This window comes from Danaus plexippus, chromosome 26, assembly GCF_018135715.1.
Source record: "Danaus plexippus chromosome 26, MEX_DaPlex, whole genome shotgun sequence".
In the NCBI taxonomy this organism is placed as follows: Eukaryota; Metazoa; Arthropoda; class Insecta; order Lepidoptera; family Nymphalidae; genus Danaus; species Danaus plexippus.
Window position 1 is genome coordinate 3,154,498 of NC_083554.1, and position 23,473 is coordinate 3,177,970.

The window sequence follows — 23,473 nt, forward strand, 5'->3', positions numbered from 1 at the left end:
GGACGAGCGGGATACTGAACATAGTTTTATTAAAGCATTGAGGTTGAAATTAATTTCTACTTTGATTTTGACCTAACAACTGTATTTAATTCTCAAGGCTCGTAAATTATAATTTTTTAACCCAAACTCATAGCTTTCTCCTATATTCTCGGTAATATCATATTATATTTGAAATGGCCAAAAGTTTTGTGAAGTTCACTATAAAATAAATAGAAAAAATACATTCTGTTTTTTTTAAACACTGCTGGTATAAAGTATTTGGTTGCTAGGCGACCATCTATTTTTGTTTCAAAGGTGCTTTATTGTTGTAAAAAAAGGAACAGAATTAAAAAAATTAAAATATGTTTCAAATTATATTATAAATTATAGTTAATACACACATATGTGTTTAAAAGGTAACAACGTCTTCATTATATTTTAATTAACGGTGTAATGTGTTTGAATGGAATATAAATCGGAAACCCTAAGCAGAATTATAATTAATTGGCATCATCAATTACCATAACTGACAGGTTTTACAAACTGAATCATAAAAGATACAAAATGGCCGGAAATATATTATGAAAAAGTTAGAAGCAAATAAACATGAATTCCCTCAAAAACTATTTTATATTTAACTCGTTTAGAAAATATTTTGTTATTTAGGTATAAACTAGTTCAAAATAAACTTGTTTTAAAGGATTCAAGCTAAATTTTTATTGTCCCCTATAAAAGTATAATTACCTTTCCCTTCAAGCAAACAACTGGTGAGTGGGACAGTAAATTATTTTAACGTAAAGTCATTAATAGGGAACCTTCAACAAATATAATTTTATTATCATTATCAAATAAAGTCTCGTCTGTAGTAACTATAGCCATAATTTAGTCATAATTTCATTTGTTATTAACAAAAAAACTTAAAGGTAATTAAGTGTAAATTAAGTGTAAGTTTGACCTTGAAAATTTTTGTAAAAACAAAATACATTGACAATATATAATAATAATTTCAGCTGTATCTCAATAGTTCTCATAAATTTATTACACGTTCATCGTTTATAATTTACAAAGACAATATATTTATATAAGAATAATTTAAAATATTTCCTTCCACGATCACTAAACCACAAATTCATAATTCGATAAAAAATACGTTAGCCTGTAAAAGTGTTTTCGGGATTTAAACAGGCGAAAATATAATAAAGCCCTCATTAAATTATACGATCTTACGAAAACAAAATAATTGTTTACGTTACGTTCTTGTCACCTTATTTGAGTCGAATATATTAAGACCTTTAGTTATATTGGGTAGTTATTATAACGATTGGTGTATATTAGACAGTAATTATAAAGGAATGGTGTAATTGACTTGTTGTTTTGAATTTAGAATTCCGAGTCACTTAAACATTTCATGGTTAATTTAAATTACGTCAAGTTGACAGATATAATTAGAATTGAAAGATTTCGCCGGGAAGAAATTTTTTAGACGTGGAATTTTTTATCCCACGCTTTTGACTTTATTCTCACTGGATTTGTGAAATATTTTGCAAATATCAACGTTCTTATTTAATGTACGAACAGTAATATAATTTTGTATAATATAAAAAACACGAAGGAGTTTTATAATAGTATAATCGTTATATTTTTACCAGAACCTAGAACAATACAAAGATTTGCAAAACAGGGAATTTAAAAATAATCATGATAAGTGACAAACGGGACGGATTTCTAAGCTTACTATTAAATTATATGTTTCTTTACTATTGACTTAAATTTGTTATTAGAAGATATTTCTTTAAAATGTTATTCCACAAAATTAACACATTAAATTACTTATATTTTATCGAAAGTTTTAATGTACATAGGAAATAATAAAAAAATATCAGTCAAAGGATCGTTTCCTGTGAGTTCGAATTCATTCGATAATTATTTATCAAATTTGTGTGATTATTTATGGAAATAATAAGTTTGTATGTATATGTCTCTATCGGCAATAATTTTAAAATCGAGGATCATTCCTGATTTTGAACTATCTTGTGCGTATGTTTTACACAATAACATACCTACGTATTATCATAAATAGTTTATAACAATAGTACAAATTATCTTTAAACAAAACATAACATTGCGTTAGAATTATTACAACATATATGTTACACAGAATGTAGAAATTATTTTATTAATTTAAAAATATTTCAATCGAAGTTATGAGTTTTAGAATGATATGAGATTGTAACATTGTATTGAAAATAATGACACGTTGGTAACCTTAGTAATGATTTTTCCAGATACAGCGAGCTTTTGCAAGGGCCAGATAAAGCAATAAATTGTAGGAATTGCGAAATTTGTTCAAATAAAATGTTAGTTTCAAATCTATAAATTACGTATTCCGTGATAAATAGACAACGCCCAAGCAGACAATAATATAATATTATTAGTTGTTTATTTTGCTTCTATTAGATACTTACTTATTTCCTTAGGCACCCGTACTTTTTTCTAATTTTTTTTTACCTAATTACAATATCGCAAATATCAGTAAACGTTCAACTATATTTATAATTTTTGCGTTTACATGAAAGTAAGTTTTATTTAAATAAAACTAAATTTTTCTTATAATTCCGCGATTTTGCTAGTGCTGAAAAGCGATCGATACGTCGGGAAAATGTTAAAGGAACATTATTGCAAATCGTGTTGTTACCCGAAAAACTTCATTTCATAAACGCTGATGAAAAAAATATCCGTTTTATATTGATTTTTTAACAATCTTTCCACGAAATACAATATTTCACATTATTGAAACCTCTATAAGATATAATTAAAAGTTTCAAGGCTATTAACGGAAAGATTGTTTTAATTTATTATAATTATATCACAATACGTTTTAGTTGATTTCATTGAGTTTTTTTATTTTTATTTTTAATTAAGCTCGTTATTTAAATTTTAAACTATAAATTCTAATCTAAGCTTCCAAAATTTCAGGTGCATTATATAATAATAACAAATGTCAACCCATTGTAGGTTCTATTGGTATCAAAAAACATATAAATATTTTTCATTTAAATGAAACTAACATTTTTCGGATATACTACGCGGGCTTTATTTTTGTAAAAAACTACATACTCCCGACGTTTCTGTTACTTTTCAGCGACCGTGATCACGGGCGGGCGAGATGAGAGTGACTGACAGTTGATCCTCCACCCGACGTATTTTGTTGGCGATTTCCGGTCCGTACTGGTTCACATAATGAGATTTAAGACTTTGAAATTGAACTTTTGAAGGCGAAAGTCTTAAATATTTTTCGGTTATTGTTAATTATAAATATATAGAATAATATTTATAGCATGCACCGTATATTTCTTGCCACCGTTTGCTAATTTAATCTTCAAATTAAATAACTACTTTGCATTTATTGGAGTGCTCAGTACAAGTTGAGGGCTGATAATCATAAATATAAAAAACGTTAGTATTGTTGATTTTCTGAAATGAATTAACATTAATTCATATGTATATATCCAAGTTATAGTTCACTGAAACATTTCCACTAAACTATATTTAAAAATTCAGTATGAATTTGAAATCAAAGAGCGCATTTTAAAAACCAACCGCTAGTTATCAAAGGAGTTCTCGCTTCAATTTTCAGTTTGAATTGAAACGAGGCCATTCGGTTTTGCTCTCATTTGTATTTAGTTATTTGGCAACACGGCACTTAAATTTGATATATTTAATATATCCCTAACACAAATAACTCGTTTTCTTTGTGCCTGATCAAAAAAAAAATATGTAACCCACTCTCTCATTATATCTAAAAGCTATTTCACATAAGATATTTATGGTGCCATATTTAATCATTATAAATTATAATACTGAAGATGATGCCAATTTTTTCATTGAAATTATATATAATATTTTGTTCCACAAAGATGTCAATATTTTAATAGAGTTTAATACCTTTTTGTTTGTAAGATTTAAGCTTTATATGTTTTATACGACTAGAATCGCTCTTTTTAAAATGATGCAGTTTCAAAATCTATAATTTTTAGCAGAGAGATCAAAAAAACAAAACAAAGGAAATTACAAAATGTAAGTAATCTATACTTTCACAAAATTTATCTATTAATGATTTATCTATTAATTTACCTATTAATGAATTTCTAGCAAAATAATAAAATGAATTTTGTATTGGACAATCATGTATTTACGTTATTAGCTAGTAATATCTTGTTGCTATAGGCATGTCGAACGTCTTTTATTTACTTAACATAAACATCAGCAATAATTCTGAAAAAGATATTGTCCAAATATTTATCCACATCTACATATTGTAAATAGAATATTCTTGCATCAATATATATTAAATTCCATAACAGAGAGTGCTCTTTATTTTGTCACGACAATATCATAGTTACTTCTAGCATTTTCAACTTCAAAATTGAATTCATGGGCACAATAAAAGTCATGAGTTTTTATTTAAATAATTACATGAAACCTACATAATAATTTCAGCTTTCAAAACACTGAATCTAGATTATTACATGTGATATCTAGTAAGCAATGAGTGGTAAAGAAAGCCATTGTTAAATATCGTTAATGAAAAAACATTCATAAAATAGTTAACATTATACAAAATTAATTCGTTGTATGGATTATATTTAATTTGATCTATTTAAATAAGTAGTTACATTATTATGAAACGTTATAAGAGTAAATGGAGAAGAAATTTATCTTAATTAGTCTAAGTAACTATACGTTATTATAAACAGGAGTAAGGAAGGTATTTTGCTCAAACTGATCTCATAACGTAGGTTACATTTGTTGAATGCAGACTTGTAATAATTGTAACATCTAAAAATGTGTAAATGTAATGGTCAATAATATTATCTCTTTTAAATTTCCTGTACTAAAGAAATGTCATTGGAAATCATATCTCTAAACGCTACTCTTCGTTTGAAAAATATCATTCGTATGTCTATGAAAAGGTAACGAATTTTTAGGTCACATCACAAGGAGCCTCATGTTCTGCATACTTTATAACTCGGTTACTTGCATCGTATTTATTCAAAAAGTGAAAAAAAAATGTTTAATATAAAATGTATGTTTTTCATAACGAATGTGCAATGAAAGCTTGTTGATTATTATTAATATTCGTTCGTCACGACTTAAAAAAAATTTATTTCACTTTAAAAAATATTTCGTTGCATTTTATTTGAGTACATCATCTTAAATACATATGATTTGAATAGCTTTAGCTTATACATATAGCACGTATCACATATGAATTTTATAGCTGTCTTATTTTATTGTCTTTATTATTATTTTTTTAAACACTTGTTTGTAACTAGGATAATTTATACTCTTTATTGATCGCACTAACCTTAACATGCTATAGAATTATAATAAAAAAATATCTATAATTTTTTGCCGTATATGTTAATATTTTAGACGTAATATTTTTCTCAGTTTACTACTAACCCCACTCAAAAAGATGGAAAATACAGCATTAGGCATATGAAGACATGAAAGTTTGAGTTTCCTGTTACTTCCCATGGGGATCTCCGCTAAAATTGACACCATTTCATTCTATTTTTGGCGAACCCATGAGACAAGTTTCCATTTCTTAAGAACTTACTCCACATATAGGTTCTGGTTTTCAATTCAATTCTGGTCAATATAAATATCCTTTGAGATAACAAACAAACAAATACATTTGTATACATTTAAGAAACCGAGAGCGATAACATTTTCTTTATCTTATGTGAATTTTTAATAACCAATTAAGTATTCAAGGAAAAAAATAAACAAAGATATTTTTACTTTACAAAAGTATTAAAATGAGTTATCAAAATATTGAAACGACGACAGACGTAATTGTCACGTTATCTCTTAGTAAACATAGTGGAATAAAATACTACAAGTTTGGAAACATCAATGTAACTGGTTAAATATAGCCTTAGTCAACCTTTAGTCACTCAATAGGGTTTCCATTGAAACTCAATCTCCGACAGAGTTAACTGTCAACGCGAACTCTCGAACTACTCCGTAGTTCGCGAGACTTAAGCTGAGCTTTGCATTTGTGTGAGTGAAAGTAAAAGTAGAGTTAGACAAAAAACTTTTACAATTAAATTTGATTATATTTTAAATAGAGACATAAAATAAGTGCGAGAACTATTCTAGATTAAAAATAAAATAAGCAAATCTTGTAAAAGGCAAGATGTAAATATTATGAATATCATGGAAAAAATATAATTAATTAATAAAAATTTTGAAAAAAACTATACAATTTCTTCTTCACTTGACATTGCATTTTCAACATTTTCATTGCAATGTTCGTCTTCATTACTGCCATCTGATGTGTTGTTTATATTAATAATAAATTATTCCGTTATATGCAAGAGCGGCGTCGTGACCATGAAACTTTTTTCGCATGGTCACATACATTTTTCCATCCTTGGATAGACATAGTATCGACTTTTTCTAAATATTACGTATTAAGTATTAAATGACGTGACGCTGCTATCAGTACAAAAGGTGAAGATGCGGGGCGGAGTAAAAGCAGTATAAACCGGTTTAAACCTAGAAAAGCACGTGGCACGCACAAATTTGACATCACACCTACACTATCCGTGTACAATCACACAAATGCAAAGCTCAGCTTATGCCTCGCGCACTATACCGAGATAAGGCTTCACAACAACTTCTAAATGTAACTAATATATCTTCCACTTTCATGATTTCAATAATGTAATGAAGATATGTGTGGCAGTCATCCTCAGATATCAATCCTTACGTTATAAAAAAAAGTAATAAAGTAAAATTAAACGGGATGAAAAAAGATGAAATGACATAACATGAGATGAGATTAGATTAGATAATATGAGATGAAATGAAATGAGATGAGATGAGATGAGATGAAATGAAATAAAATAAAATAAAATGAAAAAAACTTTTAAAAGTTCTTACTGTTTAAAAAGAATTAATATAATTTACAATTTTGCTCAATTCGATAAAATAATCCTTTAGCTGCAAAACTTAAATGATATAAATTTTTCAAGCTTACCTATAGCAACGTACGTTTGTCAAAAAATACTTAGAAAATATTCCAAGTAACAAGTTAATACCTGTTTTATGGTTTTCTAAAACAAAACCAGTTACAATTTTCCTAACATTATTAAAAGTATCTATTGAAGGTAGTTCACAAAATCAAATGTGGGTAGTTGTAAATTCAAATTGCCGACATAAACAGTTTTAAGAACTGTAAAATGTGTCGCAATAACGTTAAAAGTGAATCGTTGAAATATTATTTCATAGCCTAACACACTACCACAATGTCAATAAAAGTCACGAATATAAAATGTGATAAAAGCACGAGAATTATTGTCTCGACAGTACTGATTGCGCTTTTAAAAAGTCTGAATTTCGTTCACATTTACCCCGGAATTTACATAATACAGTCTTTTATGAGTAAAAATTTAATAATAATTTACTGACCTTTACATTCCTGCTGGGGATGTCCAACACTAAAACTTCAACAAGTATTACTGTATGTGTAATATTATTTCCCTCGGCACTTTAACTTAACCAACATACTCATTAATGAAATAACTATGTTTTTTTGATATGTTCGGATATCTACACGATTTTATTATTATATTTTTACAGCCTCCCGACTACTTTAAATTACTTTGCAGCCACCGTGATCACGGACAGACGAGATGAAAGGGTATGTCAATAAGTTTTATTTGTCACCTACCGCCAACAATTTCTTAATTTTCTAGCGTATTGCTTTGAATGCACCGATGTGCTAAATACATCTCGGAGTCTTGCAGTGTGGTCATGGATATGGGATTTTATAATATAATTTGTATGTTTTTTAGTTTCAATAGCCTTGACTATTGACGATTTATCTATCTATCTGGTTTATCAAACTGTTTGTAGTCGTTTGATTTATCCATTGTCTGTTCACCCATTGGTGCCATCGACTCACGACCTTTATTAATATCCGAGATATGTTCTTTGACCCCTGTATTGATGCTCCTCTTCGTTAGTCCAATGTACGACAAATAACAATAGTACAAACTTGACTGTGATTGTGCCTTGCTTTACTTCTACTTTAAGTCTGCTGAACTCGATAAAAGTTAATAAAAAATACATGACAGCTTTTAGTTCTATTTTTGATCTTTCGTATGTAGTTGATAAAATAAATATCCATAATTCGAAACATATAAACTGATAGCAGAGAATATCATTATATATTATTACATACTCCGACCCTCGTTGACACGTCAGAGAAATTCAGAATCTGAAATTACGGACCACTAATTAATATATTCCGGGTTAACCAGCGTGTTGGGTAAAATTTCATCAACGCAGAGATTTAATTTTATGGTTTGAAACGTATTCAAACAAATTTAATCGTCGTCAAAAATAAAATAAATAAAATGCTACACGTTGCCTTTCCAAATTGGTGGTTTTGCCTTCGTTGACTTTTGGTACCTTGAAAGAATAACTGAGTTTAATTTACATATAAAAGACAGTGATATCACAATTTTCAAATCTGTCAACGAATAAACAATTTCAGGGTTATTTAATTGAATTCAAATTAAGAGAACTATTATTTGAGTGTTAGAAGTTAAAATTATGCAGATGTCTCATCTAAACACGAACTCTCACTAACGTTGCTAAGCATTTATCCGAGAAATGAAATTTTATGTTTGTTTAATACTAAGATTCTACTACACGACCCGGAGATATGAAAGTAGACGTGGGTTTCTTATACAAAAAAACATCTTGAACCAAAAAAAAAGAATTATAAGGAAAATACAAATAGATTTAATATTCACAAATTTGATACGACTTTGTATGAAAAGCAAAGAAAAGTGAAGCAGCAATGAGTTGAACGAAGTAACAGTCAGTCTACACGAAAATTTAGTTTCGTGAACTTTAAAATTTTCGTCTTTTCATTCTAGGTTCAACTTTCAATAACATATTCCGGCATTTCAATATGTAAATGCAAGGAAGTAAAATCTTTTTACACAAAACTGCACAAATTGCCATAACCACTATTCTTATGTGGGATATGTAGTTTTTAATACGATAATATAAAGGTATAAATAAAATAGAGATGATTAAGTAACTCTGCATAAGATTGTTTATGATCAAATTGATATAACACGATAACTTTCAAATTTCTAACATATTAAAAAAGAAACAAGAATAATTATGAATTCACTCAAGCATAACAATTATTTTGAAAGATTATTAACAATATAATTATACAAAAAAATAAGAATCTTAGTAGCAATATCGGACTTAGTTAAATAAAAAACTAATTCAAACACACACTAAACAGAAACTAAAGTACATTTAATATTGTTAAGTTACATATACGGAAAATATTTTAGTAAATTCTTTTGAAATTTCAAACAAGTTGTTCAAGAGTTGGAAATAAACGTCTCCCTTTGACAGTAGAGACGGTATTTGCATTAGAATACATTTCAAAATTTCACGCTCCAAGAATAATTCGTACTGTCAAAATTGTCCTTCAACTTTGATTTAGTACTTTAAATAATCTCCTGAAATATAATTACTTTCTGCAATACTCCAGTAAATTTAATGTCAATTTAATAACAAGTTGTCGTGATTGGCAAAGTTTAGAAAACTTTTAGAACAGATAATGTAGGCAAGTTAGATCGGTTTTCTTGTTATAGATTTGAAATCATCTAATGAAACAAAGGTCAAAGGTATATTTATGTTATACAATATACATCGAAATTGAGAGAAAAATTTATACTTTTTCTTTACCATGTTATATTATAACAAATGAAAAAGATTTAGTTCAAATTAAATTATTTTCAATACATATTAGTTGTTCCAAATTTACGTACAGCATCTTGATTGTTTTAGATAATTATATCTTTTACTTTTAAATTACTAACACACAATTATAACGTTATACTCTCTTATTTGGAACTTAAATGTATAAAAATATCATAATCTGTAAAAACATACTACATATTAAATATATGTTGAATTTAAGATAGCTTTTGTTCTGAAGCTTCTTGTCAGATAAGTAACAGGTCTATATCCAGCAAAATCTGGTATGATTCAAGCATGCAGAGGACTTGACGACATTAATTGTAATCTTATTTATACTGCAGATAATTAACAACACTCCACCAACAATAGTAATATTAATGGGCGACCTCAGTTCCCCGGAAAGGAATAAAAAGTCGTAAAGAAAATATGTGGGCCGCAGAATTCATAAAATGTATGTTTTAACTATTGCTCTAAAAATAAAAGCCTGATGAAGCTAACAAAGGTCTTCGGTCCTTTTTTTGTTTCAATATCAAATTCTTTATAAATAATGATACTTATTCTTGGAATAATCAAACCGTCTTCAGTTATTAGGTATTGAGATATCCTCGAACACTAACTTTGGGCGGCTCATTGAATTCAAACTCAGGTGCCTCAGGGCAGCTGCAAAGAAACTCGGGGTTCTTGCAAAAGTGCTTCTCGACGGAATAGCTTCTTTGTTTATACAAAGCACACGTCCGGTCGTGTGTGGAATATTGCTGTCATATCTGGACAGTAGGCACGGTCTGCCAAATGTCACCTCACTTGAAAACGTGAAACGTGCAAAAAGGCTTATTGGTGAGCAAAACTTGGTTAAATCCAATTTAGTCAGTCTAGAAGAGTAGCCACGGTACAGCTCACGGTATTCTACAGGATACACTCTGGAGACTGTTGAATAATAAATCTTGAATGACACGATTTAATTTCCGTATTTCTCCTTCCTATTATCGGACAACCAGACACATGTTGGGCCTCCATCCTTTTGTTGTAAATCTTCCTGGCATCCGGATGAAGCGACACGCGTCCTCCCTCCTTATGCCCACAGCAAGAGATTGGAACAGTATGCCTGCGTCTGTTTTTCTTTCAAGTTATAACTTGGATGTCTTCAGAAAAGTGTGAATAGGCTGATACTGAGATAGTGCGTTCACCAAGTACGATTTCATTTCCCCTTTCCAACTGGTAGAATGACATTCCAGGTCTATCCAGTCAAAATAAAGAAACATAAAAAAAATCATATCTTTGACTTGAATTGGACTTGAAATTTTTCATATAAATTTAGATATTTAGGTAGTGTTTAAGTCGTCATTATAAAATGAATAATTCCATTATATTTTGAGGTAATTTAACTATACTAAATATTAATTTTAAACAAATTTAAACAATCCAAATAACTAAATAAATACAATTATTAGTTGTGAGTACGTTTTTAACAATTTTTAATATAATTCAATAAAGAAATGTAAAATGACCATAAACATCTTTAAACCCACAAATAATAATAATAAATTCAAGAAAAACAGGTTCTTTATTTCCTATCGATTAAACGATATAAATCGTACATTATTAAATAAAAGTATTATTAGAAAAGCTTTTTAGTACGAAGCAATTGATTGGTTTCCTGTTTTCTATGAAATGAGGGAAAACACTATCCTTCTCAACAATATTTTGTGTAACAACAAATATTTTAACTCGAAAAACGTCGTAATGAAAATTTTTACGTACTATAAAAAGTGTAAATTTTTTTAACAATACGTTGACAGAATGCAAATTTTTCTGTGAAGTTAAGTGTATTTTCATTTCCTGCATAATTATCTCAAACAAATTTTAAACTATATAGGCTTAAGAATATTAAGATTAATTTTAAACGATATTTTATAAACATATTATTTATTTGACATACGTTTGTTTTAGCTGGAATATATAATGAAAATAACAGAAATTATTACAGATCAAAAATTTCTTGAATTAAAATTTTTAACTAATCTTAACATATTAAACAGGATATTAACAGTTATATTAATTAGTAGGTCCTGGAATTACTGTTTTAAGATGATTTATGTTCTTTATATATTACAAGTACGATAATAGACTTCTCCATCAGCTAACATCAGTTATTTATAACAACCTAGTTCCATGTGGGCATGACTTGACAGGGAACCTATTTATACTGCAATATGAACTAGATAGCCAATAATGAAATGTAAGATTTTCGCGGGTTTTATTTATTTAATTGGAACTAATATTTTTCGGATAAACTACATCTCGTCAGCCCGTGATCACGGTTGCTGAAAAGTAACCGAAACGTCGGGAGTATGTGGTTTTTTACAAATATAAATCGCGCGTAGTTTATCCTAAAAACATTAGTTTCATTTAGGTAGATAGCCAATATTACACCTTACCTGAGTCTATAGAGATTTAGAAAGCTATAGAGTTATTTAGAAAGCTCTATATAGTAAAAATTTTATAACAGAAAAACCTACCTTCGTTTCTTGAAACGAATTTATGAATAATAAGAAGTCTAACGATTCAGTGAAGTAAACGATATCGTTTTATAGTTTTACGCCTTCTTCGTCATTTTTAAAAGAAATCCTTAACCTAGAACTGAAAAATGACTCTTTGAAGTCTTTTTGAGATCCTTAGTAAAAAAGTATCTTGTTTCAAACAACTCAGAAGATTATATGTTAGGCAATGTACAATAATACGACTTCCTCGTCATAATTAAGACATAACATAGTAAAAATGATATATACGCATCATTCTTCTCAATATTCTCAAACAATTCTTTAAATTACAATACCTTATTTATGACTATTCTCTTAACGCTAAAATTACGTCTTTTTAAATAGTTACAATGTCATATAACTTTAGTTTGTATACAAAGAAAACTTAACAATATTTGTTTGCTTGTTACGTACGCGCGACCTATTGAAAACACAAACATCGCCGGGGCAACATTGGGGATAAAAGATCGTATATAACTTTGCTAACTCTGCGAAACAAACACCTGGCAATGGGAACCAAACGATTCCTGATGAAACACAAAAAATGGTATGGGATTGCTATTCTAACATCGGGGCAATCATGTAGTCTTAAGTATAGACTATGTAATTCTTACTATGATATACATATAAATAGGTAAGCTTCATAGTTTTCCTGGAACCTCTAGCTAGCAGTGCACACGCTATATGACTTGCTTTTCAATTGAACGAACAAGAATTGAAAATAAACAGAAAATGCAGTATTTTTTTATATCAATGAGAGGTTATAAGTATACACATTAATACGTTTGTTTTAAAATAAGTAAGACATCGTTATTAACAAAATAATTTCATTGTTGCTTCCATCGTCTGATAGATATTTGTTTGATGCTTCGAACTCATCAAAGTACGTAAGTCAGAATGTAACAAGTTTCTAATTGTAAGTTATGTTAAACTCTGTTGAAGTTTCATTGTATATGATGAAGTTTGTCGCAGATGTTTACGAAGTTGTGAATCTTGGTCCACGATTGTTTACTCGGTGAATTGTTACAGGAAATTGTACACTATACAGAGTTTTCGAGATTATAATAACAATAATTTAATATCTTAACTAGTTTTTATAATGTGAGTATGAATTTACGTGTGAATGGAGGCTATAAACGAAGAAAAATGATTTAATGGAACACAAAAACGAATGTCTTTTTTCAGAATTTAAGTTCTTCTGAAAGTGTCTTAATTATTCTAAATAAATATATTTTTTGTAAACTCCTCCTCGTATTTTGAATAATAATTACGTTATTTTGAAATATTAAAGCTCCTCCGAAATAATAATAATAATAATGTCTTGTCAAAACTGAATATTTTATTTAAATGTTAGCTTCAAGTCTTATCATTTGAGCCTCATTTAGATTATAAAAACCGATGGTGTTTACAACTGTACTGTACTTTTAATAATAATACTGTACTTTTACTAATAATATTTTTAGCAAGAATAAACAGAGGTTCATATATTTTTATGTAATTTTACAAATAGCATAACATAAATCAAGATTCCTGATTTTGACATGTGCCATAATCCAAAAAACAATTTGATGTCCATTTTCCGATTGTTCTTGGATTTAACTTGTCTCATGAATGACACTTATTTATTTCGTTTTATATATATTTTTTCCAAAGTAATGGATATTTGCAAAACCTTATTCGTATTAAAAAAAATCCTATCACTCATATTTTAAGTTGAGTTACATTTATCACTAAATGTAAAATATTTGTAATACAAGTAAATCAAGTGTAGTCACGAGTGGTATAAATTGAAATAAAATTCTATGTGTACTTCATATCGTAACATTTTGACCTAAAACTGTTCAAACAGATTGTCTGTCTGCAAATATGCTTATGAAGGTAAAATAAGCAGGCATAATACAAGTTCTAAGAGGGTATCTTTTAATACATGCATAAGAGTGTCCAGATCTGACACTCTTATTGATGGGTTTTATTGATGGGTTGAATTTATAACTTACCAAAATCTATACTCTACAAGTAGTGTCCCTCATGGGGCTTTTCTCTCTGCATTTCTATTATCGCTATACGTTAGCGGCCTTCTGCGAGCGGTTGAGCTTATGGTTAGGCAGATGACATCACAATTGTAGTTTGGTATCAATGCACCAGAGCCCATGGGAGATCATGTTAATTTCACACTTCAGTCAATCTCGGAATGACAATGACAATCTTTAGAAATATAACGAAACCAAAATATTAACTTATAGTTTTCCCCCAAAAGCGACCATGTAATTTTACTACAATTTTTCAGAATGTATCTGGAATTGGAGTACTGTTACCGCTTTTAGTTATTAGACATTTAATTTAAAACCAACTTAATCAAGCTTGGGCGCGAACGTAAAACAGCCATTCTTGTTTTTACAAATCCTCTATGTAGATCGGCTCTACCAGTATTCGGTAGAATACACGATAAACCTCCCCCTTTCCACATACATCTTCCTCGCATCCAGACGATGCTATATACTTTCACATACCTCAAATGTAGAGCTTAATAGAAAATTTTGCCTCCGTCTTTGTTTTATACCAACTGTTATTTGAGTGTCTATAATTTGACAACAACATATCAATGTGCTAAACAGTGAAGAAAGCTTTTAATTTATTTTCATCACGTTTCTTAGACGCTCATATTTTTTATATATCCTGATACGCATATGATGAATTTCAGTTTGATTGAATATTTTAAATTTGGAAGGTATCAGAGAGTACCAGATTTTCGTTACAAAGTTTCGAAAAGGGGTTTCAACTATGTTTGTAGTTTCTATACCCCTTTGTAACTCTTTGTTAGATATTTCATTAAACACAACGTCTCCCTTCAATCAATCAAACCTGTTTGACGCTTATATACCAAAGGGGAAGCTGTAATGATCAAACAACTTCAATAGTACAACGGAAGTCAAGTGTGATTGTATTTAGGATGAAATTTAAATGAGGCATGTTAAAAAAACGTACCTGTCTCAGGTTCATCAAGTGGCATACAAAGATTATTAAATTTCACTTTAGAAATCAAATATGTAAAGATTTATAAGTATATATGAAATCTGAGAAATTTCAACACACTTTTCTTGAAAAACCATTGATTTTGTAAACTAGTGAGGAAAAGAGTAACTCGTTAAACCACTTTCCAGTTATATTGTAGAAGGGTATGGGTGAGTTATCATTTTAATGCGTATAACTTATATATAATTTGTTATTTCTATATATTAGCTCTACTCATTTTGATGTACGATTAATATGGCTGTATTTCCTTTACCTAATCGGATAAAATTTTGTAAGTAGGTAGATTCTAAAGAGCTGAAATGAGACATAATATACTTTAAGCTAATATAAAGCGTAAGCTAGTTAATAAACTTGCTGGTAAACTTCGAACACAAAGCCGCTACGTTGATAAAATCTAGCGACTTAATGAAACTCCTATAATATTGATTTAAAATTATCAATTAGATAAAAAAATTATCATATTGAAAATATTTTGACTATTTTTATTACAATTTATTGGTTGTGATAAAAATGTATTAAATTTTTGTAGCGTTTTCTTTATTATTTAAATTCACATAATAATGTAATTAATACGAATAAAAAAAAATGTTTCTTGAACACTTATGCATATTATAATAGTGCATCACAAAAAACCTGTTACCATAAGTTCAAACATAATGTCTGCCCGATCAAAAATGCCCCTACAAAATACATCCAAACTGATACTTCATTTTAATCAATAGGTATGTACTAATATATATATATATATAGGTTTTGTGATATTTAATTCCAAAAACCTTTATTTATTTAGCTTTAAACATAATAACAACTACAACATTCAACGATTTTCATCAAATTCATCATAGCTCGAATAAATATCAAGTACATCTTGACCTTTTTTACTGCGGTAAGTCAAAGTCAGCTAATTTACTTCCGAGCGGTTCTTGCTTATAGCTGTGGGTTCAGAATTATGGGTAGTCTCCCATTTAAGGAACATACTTAATTACAATTGTTATTACAATGTTTTCTATGCATATAGTTTGTTTAGTATTGGGATAACCATGATTACACCCCTACGATTAGAATATGCACAACATAAATGTACTATAACTTATTTAAGTTAAAATTTGTTGTTTTAGTTGTAGATTTCTTCTTTCATTTGATATAACACCCATACCCTAGCAGCATAAACATCTTATCTTTTGATTACTGTCTAGGTTAAGGTTGATATTAAGTTCTCGCATCTTAATTATCTGTTTAAGACTGTCCTGAATGCCACTATTCGGAAATTCAATATCTTTATCTACCCGTATGCGTAATTAAGGATTTTGCGTGTTATATATACACTTAAAGGGCCGTGACTGAATACATCGTAAATTAATCCGCATTTCGACTCCAAATGATTAAATTTAAAATAGTTTTTTATATCACTACAGAAAGTATTAGGTTAGTTAAACTAAGTTTTTCCTTTTAATGCTTTCTTTTTTATGACAAAGGGGGCAAACGAGCAGACGGCCTACCTGATGGAGGTAGTACCATCGACCATAGATATCCGCAAAATAATTTTGCGGATGCGTTGCCACCTTTATTTGGGAAAGAGGGAAAAGAGAAAAGGGAAAGGGTGGGAAAAAGGAAAGGGCAACCGGCTCTCTCACTCTTCGGACGAAACGCAGCCATTAAAGACTGCTTCCCGCCTATCTACTGTGAAAAGGTAGTACTTCCCTGGTCGAGCCAGCCCATATTCTAGTTGTAGTAATTTAACCACAGCTAGGCTCTACCACCTTACAAAACTAAACATAACTTGATAATGCGTAATTGAGTATCAATTGTCAGGGAATCTGCTAATCAATAATACTTTTTGAAAATGGGGGTTTCATAGAAGGCATAAAATATCAAGGATTTATATGTCAAAGTAAAATAAAAACCTCTAAAAATATTTAACGTTATCTGAAAGTTTCTCTTTAACACAGACCTATTAAATTAGATGGAAATAAATTTATTTCAAAAGGATTTTCTATTTAAGTTCACAAACACAAATATTATTAACAATTTTATTTATTTGCAGGTAGTTTTTAACAAAAAAGAAATATGCAAAATAATAATAAAGAATCAAACAAAGAAATAAAGGAAATAATGGTGCTTTAACATTTGTGATTTCAGCACAGCTTATTCAAAATGCCTCGTCTCTATATACGGAGAATCAACAGTTATCATTCGTATAACTCAACAAGTTCCAGTATTAAAGTAGACTACTAAACAATACAAACTTGTGTTAATTATACTGGTACTAAGCGTTTTTATAGATCCTGTATTTTAAACGACATATTTTACATTAGCTATCATGATATAAAAATAAATTGATAAGTTATTTATGAAATGTTTCTTAAAAAAAAATTCTTCTCAACAAATTAAGCTAATTTGACACTGTATTAAATTTTGACTAAATCGCCAATTTATTTTTAAATGTTTTAATTTCAATCTATTTATAAACCGTGAATACTGCTCTTTGTTCAATCTGTGCAAATAAAATAAATAATTGTCTGCTCTTTTCCTGTTATTCATTTACCAACTAGATATATTGTTAAATATATTAATTAATTAATTCTAATAAAAAAATAAAATTAAGAATTGACGATTCGAGTCAAGGCGCAATAGCTTAGACGACAAAGCAAAGACATGCAATTTTTCGGAAGTTTGTCAGCAAGTAGAAGAAGCCTAGCTATGGTCAAGTAACTACAGTTTGAAAATGAGCTGGCTCGATCGGGGTATTCCACCCTCTCATAGGAGATCAGCGTGTTGTATCAACGAACTTATAATGGCTGCGTTTATTTCGATGAGTGAGAGAGATGGTTGTTTTGCCGTTTTCCCACCCTTTCCTCTCCTTCTTTCACAATAAAGGTCCGCCACAACCCTTATGTTGCAGAGGTCCATAGGCGACGATGACTACCTTTCATCAAGTAGGCCGTCTACTCATTTGTCGCCTTTTATATATCAAAAAAGTTAAAGGTTCGTATCTTGCTTTATACTTCATTCTATATTTTATATTTGTCTATTAAATTATTTGACTCAACACTGCTTTTATAAAACTAAGCTATTCGGATATAATGCGGTTTTTTTTATTATTACAGGCCGTAAAGGAACCGAAACGTCGAGATTATGTACTTGTAAAATATAAAAACGCGTAGTAATATCCAAAAACCTAACTTTTATTTAAATGAAAGTATATCAATACAGAATAATTATTTTTCAAGAATGTTATTCAAATAAAATACCTCATAACTTATTTAAATGTTTTTAACAGAAGTTAAATAGATAGAATTAATATTTTTCGAATACTCGCGGAAGTCTTAAATCTCATTACAAGTTAAATTTGGTCAACTTTAATGTACCGTCTATACAACCTCATTTACATTTCAAATTTTCTGACTCTAAATATAGTCACTTACCTATTCTTTCAAGTAAAGTTTCAACTCTTTATTTTTTCATTACTTTGCATGCTTACAAAATTCCATATTATCAAGTACACGTTAGAGGAATATGTTGCCTTTTCAAATTATTATTTACTGTTGAACTAACACTTCAACAATTTGGACAAAGGCCAAATGTATACATACTTTAAATATAGTAGATCGAATACATCCAGATTATATAAATAATTTTAGTACCAATATCAATAGAAAATCATATTCCCAAATTTAAAACAAGAAAATCGACCCAGTAAGAAATTGTACCCATTAAAGTTTATATTTTCAAACGCGTTCAAAAACGCATCCAATAAGATTATTTGATCTAATATTATAAGTCTTGCCACTTCAAGCCTTTGATGACAATTAAATTTCTTGAATTTTAAGTGGTAGTTAAAAAAAGTAATTGGTGAGACTAAATCATTGTAGCATTATTATTTTACATACGTACATTTCAGAGCTTATATTTGACTCGTTTTTATTTAAATAATGATAACACAATTTTATTTTTAATAAATTTTAAAAACCTTCATCACTTGCTGATTATACGTGGAGACGTGATACACTTAATCGTGTAATCATAGACCAAAAATATCGTACCTCGTTTTAGAAAATAGTTACTCTTACATGTGTGTACCTATATTTGTAGAAAAATACACCTAAATCAGCCGATTCGTTTCAGAGCTACGATGCCACAGACAAATACACACACAGAGGCTTCCACGTCATAATTTTTTGTGTTAGTAATAAAAATAAAAAACGATAGAATTTCGGTATATATTTTATTACAAAAAAAAAATATTAAAAAAAAAACAGACAAATTTTCATTTTCATATCATCAGTCGAAGAATATAACATTTGGCAGTAACTGTCAAAAAACAAAGTAATCTAAAAAGGAATACTTGATACAAAGAATACATATGTACAGTAGATTATTATAGTGGTATAAAATAAAATATTATACTTGTTTAAATCTTTTTTTTTTCTTTCTGAAAAATATAAAAAAATAATTCAAGGCAAGACCATACAATGTAATGCCAACATTAAAAATACCAGTGCCTTATAACAAGTTACAATCTATTATGTGCGCGTACAGATCCACTAATACTATCTATTCTATTCATGTAGTACAATATGGAAGAATAATTGTTATCAAAAACAAAACAAAGGCACAAACATTTTTCATGTATTTCAAAGTTAGTAGACGAAAATACAATCATATAGATTTACTATAGTTATAAAAATAATTCATTTGTACAGAGTGATGGAAGCAAGGATTGTATTTTTTTTTTTATGACCAAGGCACTACAACTTGCTACTAGTTATTTACAATATCTTTCACTAGTAGTGTCACTGAAATAAAAAAAAGATTTCATGTGACATAATTATTTGAATCACTACACAGATAGGAAATAGTATAAAGTGGTATAAAATAAAACTTTGTTTAAAATTTTATTAATATTGAGATAAATTTACATCTACTCAGTCTGAAGAAAAATAAAGTTTAGACATTGTATTATATTCTACACACTAAGTAATGACTAGATAATATATAAAACAGTATTTTTTTTTTTTATAAAACGAAAATCTCACGCCTACATCTACGAACACTGAACTCACTTTAGGATGTGTTTTATAAATATATCACAATTTCTATATTATACTTGCACCAAACAATGGAAAAAAAAATCAACCGAGAAAGAATCTCACAAATTTAATAAATTTTAAAATTCCATTACATCTCCTAGTGATAAAAAATAATTATCTTACAATGAAAATTTATCAATTCCTTAGTATACTTGATTAATGGTCGATGATTAATTATAAAAATATCTGACTTTTGGCCAGAATACCGAAAATATTTTAAAAACTTCTAACCATAGCCCAACTATTCATTTAAAAAGGCCAGAGATACATAGATTCTTATCTCATTTTATCATTTAAAATATTAAACACGCTTATACTAAACTTTGTGCTGTCAATACTTAGTTGTATTAGAAAATTATGACCATATTAGGCCATACACTTTATTATCATACTAATTACATTGGTGTAAACCCAGTAATTTTACTTAATTTAGAATATTTTGGTATAGATTAGGAACCATGGAAACATAGTGAGATAAGGTGGTTTTACAATAAATACATTTACCATGTAATTAAACTACAACTGTCCCATTTGGCTGTATGTGAAATGTCACTGTCACTGTCACTCAAATATATATATAAACATTGAGATCTGTGGTGAAAAAAACTGTGAAATGCCGTAAATTACAGTGTTTAACAGATAATAATTAATGCTATTTAAATATAAAATTATACAATAACAACAGATAAACGTAACAAAAAATTTGACACTTCATAATAAAAGGCAATCCAGAATTGCGTAGAATAATAAAATATTAATGAAAATTTCAAACATTACATATTTTTTATCTAGAGCAAGTACAATATAATCTTATTGGCACTAACTATTTCAAGATCCACAAAAAAATGGAATAATGTCTCTTATAATGTATAAAAAAAAGTATTAGTAAAATATAGTGTCTATAATTCCAGTTATCCAGCTCTCGATATTTGACTAATTATATCATTTAATATTAAAATGGGAAAAAAATTATATTCTAAAAAAATAAATTTTAACCACCTCACTCAATACATTTTCAAACCTTAGACTAAGAAACTTATATAACATTATGGTTGTTGCAAACATTCCAATATCCTTTAACATAACTATTATGGTTTCTTACTTATTGTGTGTAAACAAACTTAGATGTGTCATATAGGCCCTAACTATATGAATTATAACTTATAAAAGTAGAAATTACTTTTATAAAAAAAAAAACATTCTCATGGTCAATTCAATGTGCGCTAATAAATGACTTGTATTACCTTCCCACAGGGTTTTATACTAAGTCTTTTAACTAGAATTATTTAATTTGCTCCTTTAAGTATTACTATAAGTATCTTAAAGACTACTGGGGGTGTAAATTAAGCGGATATGCCCAAATTGTTTGCTTACTTTAAACAGATACAAATGTTTTCTAACAAAGAAGCTAAGTGTGGTAACACTACACATGAAAAACATCTTTAATTATTGCTTATTTTTTTAAGCATTGCTTATGCATTTTATATGATGTTGAACGGTATGCATAATTGCTTATTGTTTTAATATTTTCATAGCAGCATAACATTTGCATGTATTTCCAATCTACTTATTGATGCAGTACAGCAATGATTGATGTAGTAAATTCATTGTGAACTTTAAGCGCATATATTAAAGATTCATTTAAATTCTGTCATAAATTTCTCTAGAGTATTATGGCGACATCCGGTATCATTATAGTACATGTTTCATTTACCTCTTGCGGTTGCGCTTTCTTTGAATCCAATGTGTCTAAATCAATTTTAACACCATTTTTATTTGCCATTTCTAGAACGTAGCGTTGCATCTTCAAATCACTGTAATTCATTAAATAGAGTTTAATTTAATTAAATCTCTATAGAAACATTATTCAATTAAGTTGCACTCCTAATAAATGTAGAGTTTGAATCTCTTTTAATCATCAAAAATAAAATTCTTTATAACGTTATTTAAGAATACTAAAATTAAATGTAATAAAATTTACAATTTTTCTTTTAAAATTTTTCTCTTTGAGATTGTAGATTTCTATTATATGTTTAAACTATAATCGGATATTTCAATTAAGAATAAATAGAAATATTTACCTTAATTTCATGCACAAACAGCAAAGACAACTCAGTAGAGCCATAGTTATAATAACCCCGACAGTTGTAATCACCATGTCCAGAAGACTATTGTCTTCCATTCTTTTAGTTGAATGCTGGAATAGAAATATATAAGTATTAGTAAATATCCCTATTTAATCAACCTAGATTTCACTTCAATTAACAATTAAACAACCCTAATTTTACCCAAACTTGTACATCTTCACGTACTAAATATAATTTTCAATACAATTATCAAAACAAAAAAAAGTATAACCTTTTTCAGCCAACTACACTTTACTTACTTTATTTCAAGCATTCACCTTGCTTAAAGTGGCATCGTTAGTTTCCTCACCAAAAGAACCATAATTTACACGTTATTTTTGGCAAACATTTTAATTTTAATAGAATATTTTCTTAAAACTTGAAATTCTGTTTAAGGGAATATGCCATATTGATCTCTTAGTGTCAAATGTCAATGTCATAAATAATGAATTCAGTATCCATATTGACCTCTTTTCACATATTCGCGTATATAATTTTCTTAATATTCTACATTTTTTTTTAATTTAAAAACTTTTGATAAGAAACTAAAAAAGTTTCTGATAGGAAAGGCTTTTCTATAATACTTTTTAATAAGAAAGCTTTTGTAATTTATAACACGTTAATTTTATTTCCATTGATTCAAATCTATAAAATGAAAAATTAATGACAAGTGTGGTGGTGATAATATATTATTTTATTCAGCACATTTTTAATGACACGACGCAATATAATTTTCTATCGGACATTACATTACTTAAATTCAAAAGAGCGAATGAACTCCTCTTACTATGATATAATTTTGCTACATTAGAAATGTTTTAGTGAAATCTTTTCTATGTTTTTCACTCAAGGCTGTCCAATTTAAAAAAAAAGTGTGAACGGTAAAAATGGAATATTA

The 23,473-nt window shown here is 28.6% G+C and overlaps 1 protein-coding gene and 1 long non-coding RNA gene across 2 annotated transcripts in view; both read right to left on the reverse strand.

Annotated features, from left to right (window-relative positions):
- The window catches only part of LOC116774388 (uncharacterized), a 229,889-nt gene extending 222,409 nt beyond the window's left edge, over positions 1-7,480 (reverse strand). The window contains exon 1 of the mRNA XM_061524876.1: positions 7,462-7,480. The gene's annotated coding sequence lies outside the window, so the exon portion shown is untranslated. The remainder of the gene's footprint in view (positions 1-7,461) is intronic.
- A 12,853-nt stretch (positions 7,481-20,333) lies between these two features.
- Positions 20,334-23,009, reverse strand: LOC116774345 (uncharacterized). Its single transcript, XR_004353763.2, has 3 exons — positions 22,836-23,009; positions 22,531-22,646; positions 20,334-22,263 (listed from the first exon to the last, which is right to left on the reverse strand). It is a non-coding gene; the product is annotated as an uncharacterized LOC116774345 (long non-coding RNA).
- Positions 23,010-23,473: the final 464 nt, after the last annotated feature.